Source organism: Epinephelus fuscoguttatus, linkage group LG2 (assembly GCF_011397635.1).
Source record: "Epinephelus fuscoguttatus linkage group LG2, E.fuscoguttatus.final_Chr_v1".
Lineage (NCBI taxonomy): Eukaryota > Metazoa > Chordata > Actinopteri > Perciformes > Serranidae > Epinephelus > Epinephelus fuscoguttatus.
The window spans coordinates 37,761,654-37,778,535 of NC_064753.1; positions in this window are offsets into that span (position 1 = coordinate 37,761,654).

Below are 16,882 nucleotides of genomic sequence, written 5' to 3' on the forward strand. Positions count from 1 at the left end.
CAGTAGCCCAGACCAGACAGACCAAACATGGCTCTAAACAGGGCCATTCGCATTTTGTGTCAGCCACCATAGTTAGAAGCCCCTCCGTGACAAGCAGCATCAGAAAAACTGCTTTACAAAGTGTTTTTTTTTTTTTGGCTTAAATCACCAGTTCCATATGTTTTGAAAAGGAAGAGACCTCTGCAGATAAAAACCATGAGTGTCTGGATCTTAAGTTATCAGAGAAACAAGATGAGCACACATTAGCAGGTGCTGGGCAAGCCACCCGTCTCCAACATGCCAAACAGCATCTGTGACACTCTAATGTGCAATGAAACTGTTCTTTTTTCAGTGTTTTTACCAGTTTTAATTACCTGGTCTGTTTTTTTTTTTTGGAGAGGAAGAACCATCTGCATTTAATTCAGCTCCCCATACAAATTGGAAAAGTTTCAACTGGTTGCAATCTGCAGTCGTCACTGCTACATGGCAATAAATCCTCCTACATCTTAGACACTGGACCTTCAAGAATTAAAAGTTCATTGCTCTTTCTAAGGTTGTACTTGGATTATGCCATTTTAGTACCATTATTTCAGTGGTATAAAATGGTCTTAAAATGACCATATTGTTTATCGCAATTGGTTCTGGGAATATGTAGTATCCACCAAAAGTAGTTATCATAACAGGCCTTGAAACATGCAGAAAAATACACCATCAAAACAGGATTTAGTGTCAAAACATAACAGGAATGCAGACTTCCAAATCACAAACACGGGATGTCACGGTGGCTCAGCGGCATAAAAACGCATACCACACAACAGCAACATCTCTGGTTTGAATCCGGCTAGGGACCTTTGTTGCATGACATCCCCCCATCTCTCCTTCCCACATTTCCTGTACGCCTCTTCACTGTTTACTATCAAATGAAGAAAATGGCAAAAACATCATCTTAAAAAGCATCACCAACAATTTTTGCCTGACCACCATATATAATCATCACTTTAAACAATATAACTTCCTGCAGAACCTCAAGTCAACAACCATGGAAACATTTAAAGTCAGATATCTAGACTAAAGAAAAGGGTTTTTGTCTCACTGATCTGCACATAAAGAAGAAGTTCAACAGGGCTCTGAGAGTGCACCTCTTGCTTTTCCCTCAGGGAGGTTTTGCGGCCCCACGGCTGATCGGCCGGGAGGCTTTGTGGCTCATCGCTGCCATCAGAATGTTGACACAAGTGCTCCTTCATTTGCTTTCAGCAGGACCTCCTGAAAACTCGCACCTCCTAGCAACCCAGCTCTGTCTTTCTCTCTCTCTCCCTCCCTCCCTCCCTCCCTCACTCTCACACACACACACACACACACACACACACGCACACGCACACACACAAGGGAAACATTCTCCCCTCTGGGTGTTCTGACGGGGGTTGGGGTGTGATTTGGTTGGGAATGGGGAACAACAAAGAGGCGCCTCTTGCTATTCTGATGTACATCCCATCCTCTCAATTTATCAGATGGTCTCTTTGAATTAGTGGAGGCAAATCAAACACAGCCAGTGATTCTGTAGCTGTTTGATTCACTTGTCCATCCGCCTGGCCACACTTAGTCTCATTACTAGCACCGACTTTTCCCTGGACAAAAAGCATGCGTTTGTTGTCATACAGACGTGTGTGCGTGTGTGTGCACGTGTATGTTTATTCCACTTAACAAGGGACAGAGGAAGCAGATGCTAAAAAAAAAAACAAAAACAAAAAAAAACCAAAACACATCACTTAGTTCGTGTAAGTGGAACACAGCAAGGTCACTCATCTAGACGCAGGAAGATGAAAGTAAATTGCTTAAGTTGAAAGTGCAGATTAAAATGTGCTTTGAAACTGCAACACTCCCGAGCAGAAAATACAGAAACACACAAACACTCACACGACACGTGCTACATACTAACACGGAGAGGGTGATTTGGTCCATTTCTCTCCACTCTGGCTTTCTCAGCAGCCTCTCTTTAGAAATTTAAGGATGGTGATTATACCAAAAATCATCCATCTGTACTCCTTCCTGTCCTCTTTTCTTAAAAGCCCGGAGGTGAAACCAGCAATTACATTTACAAGCCTCAGTCATGGAAAAGGTGCTTAGAGGGTTTCTTTGTGGGCTTTAGCAAGTACATGTGCTCTCTCTAATGCATTAAAATCTGACAGAGTGTCCGGGTAATGCTTCATTTGAAAGCGGAATTAAATGACAGGGAAGAAGCCGAAATTTCTCAAGAGTTGGACTGGAAAAAAAAAAAAGTTTTGCAGTACACTTTTGCAGAACAGCCTCTACAGTCGTGGAGAAGCCATCAAAGTCTAATCCATGTGCCAAGCACCCTTACACTGACAGCTGGTTAATGGCACACATTGCTTTGAAAAGTGACTTAAAAGGCAGGCAAGTAAAAGCAAGAAAGAGAAAGGGATTGTTGGAATATGAGGAATAGGAGTGCAGACAGAAAGGGACTAGTATTTTGTATGCCTCTCTGAGCAGATACAGATATTTTGGATTGTGGACGAGCAGTAAACAAAACAGCTTAATGAGAGAAAAAAGCACATACAGGGACTTTTCCCAGCTCTCCCTTACTGAGTTTCAGCAAAGCTCTACAATCAACTGCTCTGACACCACAGAGAGAGACAGTGAGGGAGAGATGGCAGGACGAAGAGAACTAGGTTGCAGCGATTTTAATTCATCTGTATATTATATAATGGCTGCTAAGATTTCCCTGCAGTGAATGGCTGCTGTGTTCCAAGATAACCTCCAGAAAATGACATGACAACCTCTTTTTATGCCTCTGCATCTGCACTGCCACCTGTGTTTTATCACGAGACATTATTATTAGGGAGGAATATGGAATGGGAGACATATGGAAATAATTATGCTGAGTCCACAAAGGCAATGTATTATATTATGCAATGAAGTCCAGAAATTACTTTAACAAAAAAACAGAACGTCGACGGTGTTGCTCATCAGTTTTTATCGTCTTTTGCAGTTCAGTTCACACACAGTAGCTCTGTTACTTCCAGTTAGCAAATTATGCACTGTAAGAATAATGCTATAATTTTTCACCAGCACTTCAACACACCACCATGCTTGCCTTCTTTCAATTAAATGACACCTGGATGATTTAATATAGCTTTATATTCACTCATTTATATTCATTTAAGTTTAAAGTGTTACTTCCACGCAACACTATCAAGGCAGTAAAAACATTCAGAAACAGAGAACAGTCTGGTAAGGTCTGTAAACTGGTCAACAGCAATATATGACACTGTACTAAACTGACAAGCTTGACATGTTGGATTTGTAAGCTTCACATTGTTTCACAACAGAAAATAATACTGAAGCAACCAAAGCTTTCACTGTTTATAAGGATATCCTGGTGGCATGACATTCCAGGATAAGATGTAAACATGTTATTAAGACAACCAGGAGAGAAATACACGTCAGCAAGTAGGCTAATTTGCAGTCACACTACACATTGTTTGGGTTAAACATGAGCATGTTACAGTCCTGGAGGATTATTAATGTGCACCTCCTCCTGTACTGCCTTAATATGCACATTCAGCACATCCAATGCATCAAAACATTGTTTTCTAGTTGGAGCCGCGCCTCGTTTTCAAACTGTATGGTTTGACTAAAATGAACAATGACAGCAATATAGTCCACGATGAGCAGCGCTAAAATCAACCTGCGTAGTTGTCCCTCCATTAGAAAGTGTCACATTTATCTTGCAAGTGTACTCTTCTTCAATGTTTTGTTTACTTCCTGGATTTTTCCCGCATGGAAATTCTGACCAATCAAGAGCAGCTTTCTCGCACAAGGCATTTTATCTGGTCCGCTTGTAAATGCTGCCGTGAGAACACAAACCAACTCTAGGCAATTATAGAACTTTGTGGCAAAATTAGTCCCTGACTCAGACCAAAGCAAGACAACTCTAGGTCTGAAAGCAGCCTATGATTCAGTCACTTAGCAGTGCCTAGCAGTTTCTCTTGTGTATATGTCTCTGAAAAATAGTTTTGCAAGGATAACTTATTTTGCATTTTCTCATTTGGGAAACTAGGTGAAAAAAATTCACAGATGAAAATAAATTAAGTAACGTTGAAAGACTATCCTGGCAAACTTTTTTTCACCTGTCCTTAAGTCATAAACACAAGAGAAAACAATTTAGATTAGACTAAGAAACTTGACCAATGGATTTTTTTTCCTCATTTGCCTCCCAGGGCTTCTGTACATACACCAACTTTAGTGGAGAAAAATCACTTTTAGGTGAAAATAAATTTTCATTACTTTTGCTACACGTACAATATGTCTGCTGCCTTATTCCCGCAGGATGTCATGCATAGTGAAGAAGAGCTTCAAACAGAGTTAATCTAACTATATTTGTAGTTCATTAAGTTTGTAGTTATTGAACAAATTTGCCTAAACATTCATTTTTCCAAGGCAAACACTGGATCATTCCTGACAGCCTGCACACATCTATGATATCACAGATACCTTTGAAGATACCACCCACTGCTGGAAAACATGTCAGAGAGCTACAATTTTCGCCGTGTGGTTGGCTGCCAACCAGTCATCCAGACATCCATGCCTGCCCAGACTCTTATAATATATGTAATGAAGTCTCTGAAGGAATTTAATAAAAGGTATTAAGTTCATTTTTGGTGAAAGGTGCATGATTTCAGTGAATAATTTCCAGTGAAGAACATGCTGTCTTCACCTTGAGATTTTTACAGAGGAGTACAAAGGACTAATGGACAGATTCATCACACAGTGCAACAACAATTACCTGAAGCTCAGTATCAGCAAAACCAATGAGCTTGTGCGGGACCACCAGAGGAACAGGACAGAACAAAATGTTATAGCCACAACAGCAGACAAAGCTTCAAATATGGATGCTGCTGCAAAGAAGCTACAAATTCTCAAACATGGATCCTTCACACACATCTTCAACCAGGGCTGGAATTTAAGTTTTTCGTCCACCTGTCACTGTGGCTGGTGGATTCCAAAAACTACCAGCCACCATATAGACTACCATTGTTTTTTTGGCATTTGCATATTTTGCCAGCATTTGGCTGGTGCTAATTGTGAACTCTGTCTTCAACCCCAAAGCATAGAAGATCTTTACAATCAGCATAGTTTCCAGGTGGAGACCCAAAGTTAGTGACACCATTTCAATATCTGACCAAATGTCTCCCCTTCTGTTCCTGAGTTATGGCGTTGAAAATGGCCAGAAGTGTTTCTGCAGAAAACAGTGAAGATGACCTTTTACTTTTTGGATATAAAATGTCATCACTTCATCATTTTATTCTAACGGACAGTTACGTAAAAATTTGCCATGATTAACGTAGGAAATATAGTAATAATATGACAGTTACCCCAAAACCAAACAACTTATAAAGTTACTTTTGTCATCACCAGACTACTGACTTGAACACATCAGGGAACTCATTTTTGTAATCGTCGCGCTGCGTAAGCATGTCACAAAGCAGCAAGCTAATTAGGAAGAAGGATTTGGACCTTATCAGCTGGATATATTCCCATTACTTTGTTTTGTTGGGAGGAAAATGACAAGAACGCTGTTGCTGCAGGTTGTCGTACTAAACTCTTTCCACTGCAAAAATCACGTCACCAAACCTCCAGTTTGAAACACCAACTACAGCCAACACCACAACAACGTGAAGCTCCAGGAAATACACCCCACCAAAGGTGAACCCTCCTCGGCCGTGGGCGTCGGCTGTAGTGCTACACTGGGTAAACAACCAAAACTGGATTTTCAGCTACAAAGCTGCAGCTACAAAGAAGTAATGAAGCTTGTGGCTGGATATGTGGTGGATAAAATGTTGCTTCACATGTGACTCTCCGTCGTTTAGGCAGGGCCTTGGGAAAATACCTGTCACAGGCAACTGAAGACCTCCAGGTAGAAAAAAAAAATCATTTGCAAGTGATCTAGCCTTAGCTACACTTTCTGGCAATTACCCTGACATTCACAAAGAAGCATACATCTGAATCTGGGGGAGATATGTAATTACCAGTTTTATGGGGTGTAACAGAAAAGTAATATGAGTAGTGTAACGAATCACTGTTGGCAGGGAGTTATAAGCAAAGTACTAGACACTGTCCTGAGATATCACATTCATAATAACTGGACAGACGGACAACCCTGAAACATCATAAATATCATATACTATTTATACATAATAAACGTAGAGCTTTCCCTCTAAACTTGCTACAGGTATTATGTGAAATCTGAGTAACAGGGCACTGAATCCAGATGTATGTCATTCGATATTACCATGCATAGCATGACCCCACTGATACAGTCCTGACTGAGAGAAAGAGTCAGGAGACACAGATAGAGAACAGTGTTAAGAGCAGGAGGAGAGAGTGAGATGAGTATCTGTCCAATGTGGTTCTTTAAGATGCACAGACCTCGCTCCAGCACCTGCAAGTAAAGGTGCTTATCTGTCAGGTTTCATCTGCTCACCAGGCTGTGTGTTTTTGTGTGTATGTGTGTGTGTGTGTGAGTCAAAAGTGTTTTGGAAAAGGAGTGGATGAGTGGAGCAAGTTGCAGCAAGCCTATCAAGCACATATTGAGACAGTAAACGGCTGACAGAGTTTAACTCTTGTTGCGAGAATATCACGTGTTCAGGTCAAGGATTATCACAACAAAAAGGCCATCTGATATCTATGTAACCCTCAACCTGTTTTGTCGAGGTGGAAAAAAAACACATTTATTTCTTTTTGTTGTTTCTTTCCACTCTCTTTATCTGCCCCCCTCTGAAGCCTGACTCAGGCCCTTTCCAGTGTGGGTGTTCTGAGAGCTTTGTTGGTAAACCAGTGGATTATCCCAATTGCTTTATGACTAAAGCCAAGCCTGCTATTACGGTGCTTTGTCATAAGGAAATCACATCTTCCCAGACACTCACGCACAGGCACACCCCGACACACACCCTGCCCCCAAGGGCTGACAAGAACATACACATTGCAGCCGACAGGGCCCTCATCACCTGCAGAACCCTGAGCCTGGGAAAGCCCCGATACGAACACATATAAACAGCCTGGTGTGTGTAGACCTACCCTCAGGCACACACTGTGGCTGAACGAGCAGAATGCTGTAATAATCATAAAAAGCTTACGCCATGTGCAGCAATATTTCTCAACATAACAAAGAGCCCTGTTAATTGCTGTTCAGATCGGAATAATACAATCAGACATAAATTACTGATCAGAGCACACCTGTGCAAAGACAGGCTATACAAATTACAAAATACTACAGTATAACTACGTCCCATGGATCAGATTATAGGAGGCTGTTGTAAGTGCAGCACTCTGCTTTTGTTACCCAGCTTAATTGAACATAGCTTGGATCTGACACTGGCTAACAACATGAAGTTAGCTCCCTCCTGCATTAGTGCCAGAGCAAATTAATTCTCCCTACAGATCAATGGGCTTATAGTCTATACACATCAGCACAGGGAGATTTCACAAGCATGCTGCTGTATCAGCTGCCTAATTTTCTGCCTCTACACCACACAGCCATCCCCTAACCAACCTTGTTTATCATTGAGAGGAAATGAGATCAACACACAGAGGCTAGTACGGAGCCAACAACTGTTGTTTCCCTCTTTTTCATCTATATAGATACAAACACAAACGTGCCCTCGCTGCCCTACACAGAGCCCAGATCAATACGTAATGGGCGTCACACTGAGCAGATGAGCTCTCTCTGACTCTTCCCATCCTGATTGAACACTGTCTCTTTGTGTTGTTAAGGGCATTCTCCAGGCTCAGAGAAAGCAAAGGACTGAAGGAGGGTAGCTGGAAGGAAAAAGAGGAGCCAGGACAGAGAGTGACGGAGGGGAGAAGATGGCACGGAAAGGAGGGAAGAGCTGAGTGCCAAGATGTTGCACAACAACCCCTAGTCTTTCCAACAGGCAGAATTATCATTCAGGGCAAAAACACATCAACAACGATCCAATACCCTGGACTTACAGGATGCAGCTTAGCGCCACCCCCATACTCAACAGCACATACCCATACATAACCTAAAAGAAGCTTGCAGCTATTTTCATCTCTCTAAATATAGCTAAGAAAAATTATATTAAATGAAATACCTATAGATGTTAGAGTAACTGCAGCCCAGTCACCAGAAGAATATGTTGGCACTATACGTTTCCACAAACCATGGATACTTTACATTTTTACGTTTTATATGTATCATAAACGTTTCTAAACTGATCCAGCTGTGATTACATGTACATGTGCTGACTTTGTCACTGACAGGTGGAGGAAATGGCGAACGGACTGACACCTAGGTGCAACAGCTGCCAAGCTGCAGACCAGCTGTTAGACACAAAAAAAAAAAGCTGGTTCTTTTTTCAAGAGGCATTGCTGCATTTCCAGCGGCAATTGTGGCACCAAGACTGGGTATTTTAAGCCAAAACATGATCTTTATTTTAACCATAACCAAGTGGTTTCTGTGTATAAACATAATCACGTTAACCACAGCACTGCTGAAATGTAAACATTTCCGCTACATAATAACTTACAAATGTTACATATCCGTGGTTTGCAGAAACATAAAATGAGAACAACTATGTTGAGATTGAGTAACCCTTAAAGGATTATAAGCAGGCTTATATGTACACTAAAAACACAACACTTTTGATTTTGCTGCCATTCTTCACAAGTTTCAGTTAAAGATCTAAGACCTTTCATGCACTCAGATATATTTCTGTCAAATTTTGGTCACAAATCAGTCACAAATTTCCGAGATAATCCATCCACCTGGCAGGCGTGGCATATCAACATGCTGACTAAACAGCATCATTACAACACAGGTAAGTGTTGGAATGGTCACAATTAAAGGCCACACTAAAATAAGCAGTTTTATCATACAACACAATGCCACAGATGTCCCAAGTTTTGAGGGAACATACCATTGGCATGTTGACTGCAGGAATGTCCACGAGAGCTGTTGCCCATGAACTTAATGTTTATTTCACTACCACAAGCCGTCTCAAATGTTGCGCAGTACATCCAACCGGCCACACAACCACACAAGTTGGTTACAATGACAAACCGCTGTCAGGTCAAGACCCTGGTGAGGATCATAAGCATTCAGATGAGCTTAAGTGCTATATCATAGACAACTGGACTTGCTTGAGTTTCTTGAAGACGTTTGACCTCTCATCCAAGAGGCTTCTGCAGTTCTATTATTTCATTTTGTTTTTGTGTCTCTTCCTCTCTGTCTGCTCTGGGTCTTTTTTCAAAAAGAGAACTGAAGAAGCCTCTCAGATGGGAAGTGAAACATCTTCAAGAAACACAAGCAAGTTCAGTTGCCTACGATACAGCACTCAAGATTACCATGACCTGGATGACTGAATTTTCACCAACGCACAGATGAGCTCCCTTGAGATGGTTTCTGAAGGTTTGTGCTGACATTCTTCAGTTGTGCCAACTAATTGTTGCATCAGCCGTCTCAGTGGCTGGTCTCAGACCATCTTGTAGGTGAAGACACTGAGGATGGAGGTCCTGAGCTGGTGTGACCGCTTGGATGTACTACCAAATTCATTAAAATGGCACTGAAGACGGCTAATGGTCGTGAAATCAACATTCAGTTCACAGGTAACAGCTCTAGTGGACATTCCTGCAGTCAGCATGGCAATGGCACACTCCCTCAAAACTTGGGACATCTGTAGGATTATCTTGAGTGATAAAACTGCACATATTAGAGAGGCCTTTATTGTGACAATCCCAAGGCACACCTGAGTAGTAATGATGATGTTTAATAAGCATCTTGATATACCACACCTGTCAGGTGGATATATTATCTTGGAAAAGGAGAAGTGCTCACTAATACGGACTTTAACAAATTTGCAACCAAAATTTGAGACAAATATAACAATTGAGTACATAAAAAAACCTGTGAAAATGGGAGCAAAACCAAAAGTGTTGTTTTTAAAGTTTTGTTCACTATACTAAGTCCCACGAAAAACCTCTCTCTCAGCACTTTACAGCCTCCATACCCTGTCTGTGGCATGAAGCCTGTTAGAATGACCATTTAGCGACTGGATATTACAGGACAAAGAGATGCTAGGCAGTGGCAAGTAAAACAGGCATGGTAAATGTACAGGGATGGAGATCTGACCAGCAGCACAGACTGTGGGAAACTGGTGCCTTTCATACTGTGTCACTGCTCCACTACATTGGCTCCTTCTATGAACAGGTATTCCTCAACGTATTATATCATCCCTGAATTAACATAATAATATTAAATATTTATATTCTTTAAAAAAAAAACATAAGCATAATAACAATTACTATAAATGCACACCAATTACCAACACCCCCCTCGGTGCCCTCACCCCTGCGGAGCTCTTTTTGATGAACACCGTGGAGCAGACACAGGACAGGTAAGTGTTTATGCAAACAAGTTAAACAATAGACTATATAATACACGAGCAACACTTTGTAACACAATATAGCACACTAATCTTACTGCAGTAAACTCAGACACTAATTTAACTGCTGCTTCTCAATTATGAACACATATGCACCGCATTATCAGAGCCTATTTTTAACTCCACTCTCTTTCAGGCGGAGCGGAGAATTCATTCCAGCACCTGCCAGAAGACACATAATCAACCAAGGTTTAAAATATTCAGTAAATATTGGCACTAAATATTCAATAAATTAAGTCATTTAATAACTAAGTGAAATGTGCAAAATGTTCTATGCAAATCCTGCTGATAAAGTGCATTAATTGTTTACTAAAGTGCCATGTGCTGTTATTAAAGTACTTTAAGTTGTTCATATAAAGTGCATTAATCCAAACCCAGATGTGCAATATTTACAAGGCAAAACTGTCAGTCACTAATAACAGAGTGGTCTTTGCCACAAAGCCCAATTGCTTCTAATGAAGATACAAATCTTTCCTTAGTGTCAATACTTTCATTTTAAAAAGGCTTAGGAAGAAAACAATGGTCAAATGGACAAACACTTACAGTGCCCTCCAAAAGTATTGGAACAGTGAGGCCAATTCCTTTATTTTTGTTGTAGACTGAAAATATTTGGGTTTGACATCAAAAGATGAATATGGGACAAGAGATCAACATTTCAGCTTTTATTTCCAGGTATTTACATCTGGATCTGATACACAACTTAGAAGATAGCACCTTTTGTTTGAACCCACCCATTTTTCATGAGAGCAAAAGTATTGGAACATGTCACTGACAGGTGTGTTTTGTTGCCCAGGTGTCTCCCAATTACATTGATTATTCAAACAATAAATAGCACTGAATGTCTGAGCTCAGTTTCAGATTGGGTACGATAGATTTTGCCTGTGCAGACTGCATTTAGAGGTGGAACTAACATGAAAACCAGAGAGCTGTCTATGGGTGAAAAAGAAGCAATTGTGAATCTGAGAGAAGATGGACAATCAATCAGAGCCATTGCACAAACATTGGCCATAGCCAGTACAACCATTTGGAATGTCCTGAAGAAGAAAGAAACCACTGGTGTACTAAGCAACAGACGTCGAACAGGTAGACCAAGGAAAACATCAGCAGTTGATGACAGAAACATTGTGAGAGCTGTAAAGAAAGACCCTAAAACAACTGTTAGTGACATCAGCAACAACCTCCAGAGGGCAGGAGTGAAGGTATCCCAATCTACTGTTCGCAGACTTCATGAACAAAAGTACAGAGGCTACACCAGAAGATGCAAACCACTCATTAGCAAGAAGAATAGGAAGGCCAGGCTGGAATTTGCCAAAAGGTACAGAGATGAGCCTCAAAAATTCTGGGAAAAGTTTTATGGACTGATGAGACAAAGATTGACTTTTTCCAAAGTGACGGAAAGGCAAAAGTTTGGAGAAAGAAAGGATCTGCTCATGATCCCAAACATACAAGCTCATCTGTGAAACACAGTGGAGGTAATGTCATGGCTTGGGCTTGCATGGCTTCTTCTGGGACGGCCTCTTTCATCTTCATTGATGATGTAACACATGATGGCAGCGGCAAAATGAACTCAGAAGTCTACAGAAACATTTTGTCTGCTAATTTAAAGAAAGATGCAACCAAACTGATCAGGAGATCCTTCATCATGCAGCAAGATAACGACCCAAAACACACTGCCAAAACAACAAAGGAGTTCATCAGGGGCAAGAAGTGGAAGGTTTTAGACTGGCCAAGTCAGTCTCCAGACTTAAACCCAATAGAGCATGCATTTTACCTGCTGAAGAGGAGACTGAAGGAGTAACCCCCCAAAACAAACAACAACTGAAAGAGGCTGCGGTGAAAGCCTGGAAAAGCATCACAAAAGAAGAATGCAAAAGTTTGGTGATGTCAATGGGTCACAGGCTTGATGCAGTTATTGAAAGCAAAGGATTTGCAACTAAATATTAAGTCTCATTCACTTTAATCTAAAAATTTTGTGTTCCATTACAAATAATGTTATCTTCTAAGTTGTGTATCAGATCCAGATGTAAATACCTGGAAATAAAAGCTGAAATGTTGATCTCTTGTCCCATATTCATCTTTTGATGTCAAACCCAAATGTTTTCAGTCTACAACAAAAGTAAACAAATTGGACTCACTGTTCCAATACTTTTGGAGGGCACTGTATATCCTGGTATCAGGCTGAATGACGAGACACGATATACAGTACAGGCCAAAAGTTTGGACACACCTTCTCATTCAATGCGTTTTCTTTATTTTCATGACTATTTACATTGTAGATTCTCACTGAAGGCATCAAAACTATGAATGAACACATGTGGAGTTATGTACTTAACAAAAAAAGGTGAAATAACTGAAAACATGTTTTATATTCTAGTTTCTTCAAAATAGCCACCCTTTGCTCTGATTACTGCTTTGCACACTCTTGGCATTCTCTCGATCAGCTTCAAGAGGTAGGCACCTGAAATGGTTTCCACTTCACAGGTGTGCCTTATCAGGGTTAATTGTTGTGGCAAAACTGTCTGATCCACAGCTGTTATTTTTGCTGCGTGTGTTTTTCCACAGCAGGGCAGGTATAAGAAGTTTACCTGTTGGAGGTGAGCTGTTTGCAGAGGTGCAGTAAGAGCCTGTTGTCTGCAGCTCTTCATCAACATCTCACTGTGGCTGATTCTGACTGTACTCTTCCTCCCTGCCGTATTATTAGACTTGTCTTAAGTGAAGAAAAGCCACTAATAAAGTTTTGCTTATTCTGCAATAAATATATTTTAATTCCTGTAGAGTCTTAAAAATAAAAGTCCCCCATTATTTTGCTTTGTAAAAACTTTTATTGTGAGGCAGCAAAATAAGGAAATATTGAGTTTTCCAGCAGCAACTTCACACAACTTCTAATATGGTGGATAGCAAACATAAACAGTAAAATGAAGCAAATATGTAAAGTACAAACAGATCGCAGGAGAGAAACTAAACTCCAAACCACAGAGATTCAGTCAGAAGCTACAGACGTACTGAGAGCTGAACACACAGCTCTCTCTCTCTGGTATCCTGCAGACAGAGGTGAGGAGAGTCTCACATCACACACGGCTTGTTTGAGGGGGAGAAACGGGGTGGTCAGGTGTTGGCTGCGGTCGGCGAGACGCCACCGCTACCTGCTTGAGTGCAGGTGGCCCGGCTTTGTGACCTACTCTGCAAAAGGAGTAGGTGCACAACTCGGTGTGGCACTGCACATCTAAATTGATAACAGAAACACAAATCAGCGCAGCATGGCTTGACTGGATGCAGCTAAAAGTTACAGAGGAAAAGGCCCACAGTATTGTACGTGTGCTACTGCGGTAACTTCACTCATCTCACAGACTGATTTAGCGTGTAGCTTGTGCAACATAAAGACCGATGTCTCACTGTAGACTGATTAACAGCCAGATTAAACAGAGGAGCAGCTCTGTGTCTCTCTGAGTGTTGATGGAGAACTTGTGAGTAAGTGAGTGGGGCGGAGCTGTGCAGAGAGTATGAACAGTGGGAGATGAACACTGGTATGTGTTATGTGACGCAACTTGACCCTGTATCGATATAAACGGTGTTGTCTAAATCTATATCTTACTTGAAAATATATTGATATATTGTAAAAAACAAAACAAAAAAAAAAAAAACAATATACCGCCCAGGCCTAATGCTAAGCTACCTAAGCAATATGACAAATACCAGCCAAATCAGAAGTAATGGCATCAAATGGAGGTGGTCATGCTACAATGGAAAATTTAGTTTTCAAAGTTCTTTCTTTCAGAAATTATAGACCTAAATCCAAGTACCAAAACTGTACCCAGTCAGGAGGACTACCTGCTTGCATCACACCTTTTCATGCTAAACCTTCGTGCATCAAGTGCTTTTAAAATCTACATCATGTGGAGAAAATGGCCAAAAACCTTTAGTCCCCGACAGTCTGCCCTTGAGTGCTGCTCTTACAATGCTGGCTAGTCAGAGTAGTAGCCTTAGCTTAGTAGTTGCGCCTCTGCATGATGTAGAAAGTAAAAAGGCTGTCAACTGGCCTTAGGAGCACTTCAAAAAGCCCAAAGCAGTGTGAGCTGGAGCACAAGTGACAGACACACACGGGGGGCCAATGGCTCGTGTGTGTGTGTGTGTGTGTGTGCGTGTATGAGTCTGTGTGTACTGTTGCTGCATAGGTGCAAGTGTGTTTGCGTGGGCTTTTGCATGTGTGTTTATATGCGTGTTGTGTGTGTGGGTGTATGTGCTGAGTGAGGGGAGGCCTATTAAAAAGCTGCCTGAGGAGAGGGCTTTCAGTTGGGAATCTATGGGGGGCAGAGAGGATGGCAGGGCCATTGTGTGTCAGAGTTCCATCCTGAGAGCTGGAATTAGAGCCTTTCTCCTCTGCACGGCTGTAAGACTCTGTACCACCACGACCCCGTGTTTAATTAGAGCAGCTCTGGAGAGACAGCCGCGAGAGAAGAAGAGAGGGAGGAACATGAGCGATGAAGATAAGAAAGAGACAATTGAAAAAAAAATAACATAATCATTGGAGGAAAGAGGAAGAAAGAGAAGGAAAAATTGGATTCACACCGTTTGGCAATGCTGCGCAAGTCTGATTGGAAGTGTAATGAGGTGAAGGATAAAAACATGATGTGAAATATGATAAAGGTTAGCCCTGGCGGTGTCATGAGAATCTCTGTAGCACACCATTGATTGGAAATAGCAGCTAATATGACGAACTTTCACAGGGTGACTTTCATTTCGACTAGCTTCCTCCCTTTCAGGAGTCCTCACACAAACAATGTGGAGGAGTGCACGATACGCCTTTGTGGAGGTTATAGTCCAATCAAATTAGGTAAACAAACATTAATGGATGATAATGAATGTGAGCATTATCTCCAAATAGAGTGGTCATTAATATTGATGATTGTTTTTATTCTGACGCATTACAAACCGAAGCAACATCAATATTTGTCTGAGCAAATGAGCGCGAGCATGTACATTTATCAGTGATTGGATAAGTAAATGGATAGATGGAGGAGATAAACACAGGCTGTTGTCTCCTCTGCTGATGATCTATCCGTTTAGGCTTGTAAGGTTCATTTATGTTAAACGGGTTGATTGTTATGGGAGGTAAACAATGTGTCAAGCTTTATTCCAGAACAACTCATTCTGCTTAAGAGTTAATGCCATTAAGGCCTGCTGGTAAAAGAGCTGCTTGTTTGCTAACTGGTAGGGCGATCAAACGGGCAGTCCTATTGAGAGGGAAGATAATACTGGATGTCAGTGAAAATGCTACTGCAGATTTGTAGGTGTGTTTGTGTCTGTTTGTACATGTGTTTGCATGTAGACCTTTTTTGCAACAGGGATCCTGCAATAAGGCCTCTAGAAGTCCCTTCATTGCCACGCCTTTGCATTTTACACAGAACCAAAAAACCACGGCATCGTGCTGCTCCAGGGTGTGATTGTAGAAAGCATGCCGACATTCCAGAAGCAAAGAGATGTGACAGGCATAACGTGAAATGGCTCATTTATGCTCATACGCATACAGATGGAGCCCTCTATCCATACCCTAAATTGGTTCTGTGCATATTTGTGCATGTTTTCTGAAAGCTTATGGAGGTGGACAAAATGGAGCAGTGCCACTGGAAATCGTGGGGACAGTGTAGCGTAGTTCAAGTGATATATGACCACAGGACACGACAAAGACATTTTAAAAATGGTGGAACGGAATGAATCAGTATATACAGTGAAAAGAATTATCTGTCCACATGTCACGATGTATTTAATGGCTTTAGTCCAGTGGTTTTCATACTTTTTGTGCTCAAGTCACACCAAAGAGCAAGCCAAAATCTGAAGGCACACCTGTATTTATATCTGCACACAACAGCTTTTATAAGGTTTGTTATCACTCTTATCATGACACAAACGTTTGTTTTTAATTACTAACATCAAATAACAATTGCAAACCAACCATTACTCATGAAATATATATTAACAAAATGATTCAAGAAACAATGTAAAATGTATAAGACAATGTCACACACTTATAATTCCCACAAGTGAACAGTGACAAATAGGTTCCCCATGAAGGTTTTTTAAATTCAATTCAATTCAATTACATTTTTTTAGTTAGAGTTTGCCTCTTTGTTAGGAAATGGGTGTGCACAGCATACAGATACAGTCAATTAAAAATTCATTCATTACTTTTTGTATAGGCTTAGTTGAATATTGCAATAATAATGTGTGGTTATTACAAAACCCCACAGAACACTAGTGTGTAGTGGCACACCATTTGAGAACCACTGCTATAGACCAATGCCATCTACAATGCAGCCTCTGTTAAGAGGTATATTATTATGACGTTCCCCACCGTTGCTATGCCTGTTGTCAGAAACTTTTGACACTATTCTAATCTATGCCATTGTACAGAGCACACAGAAGTA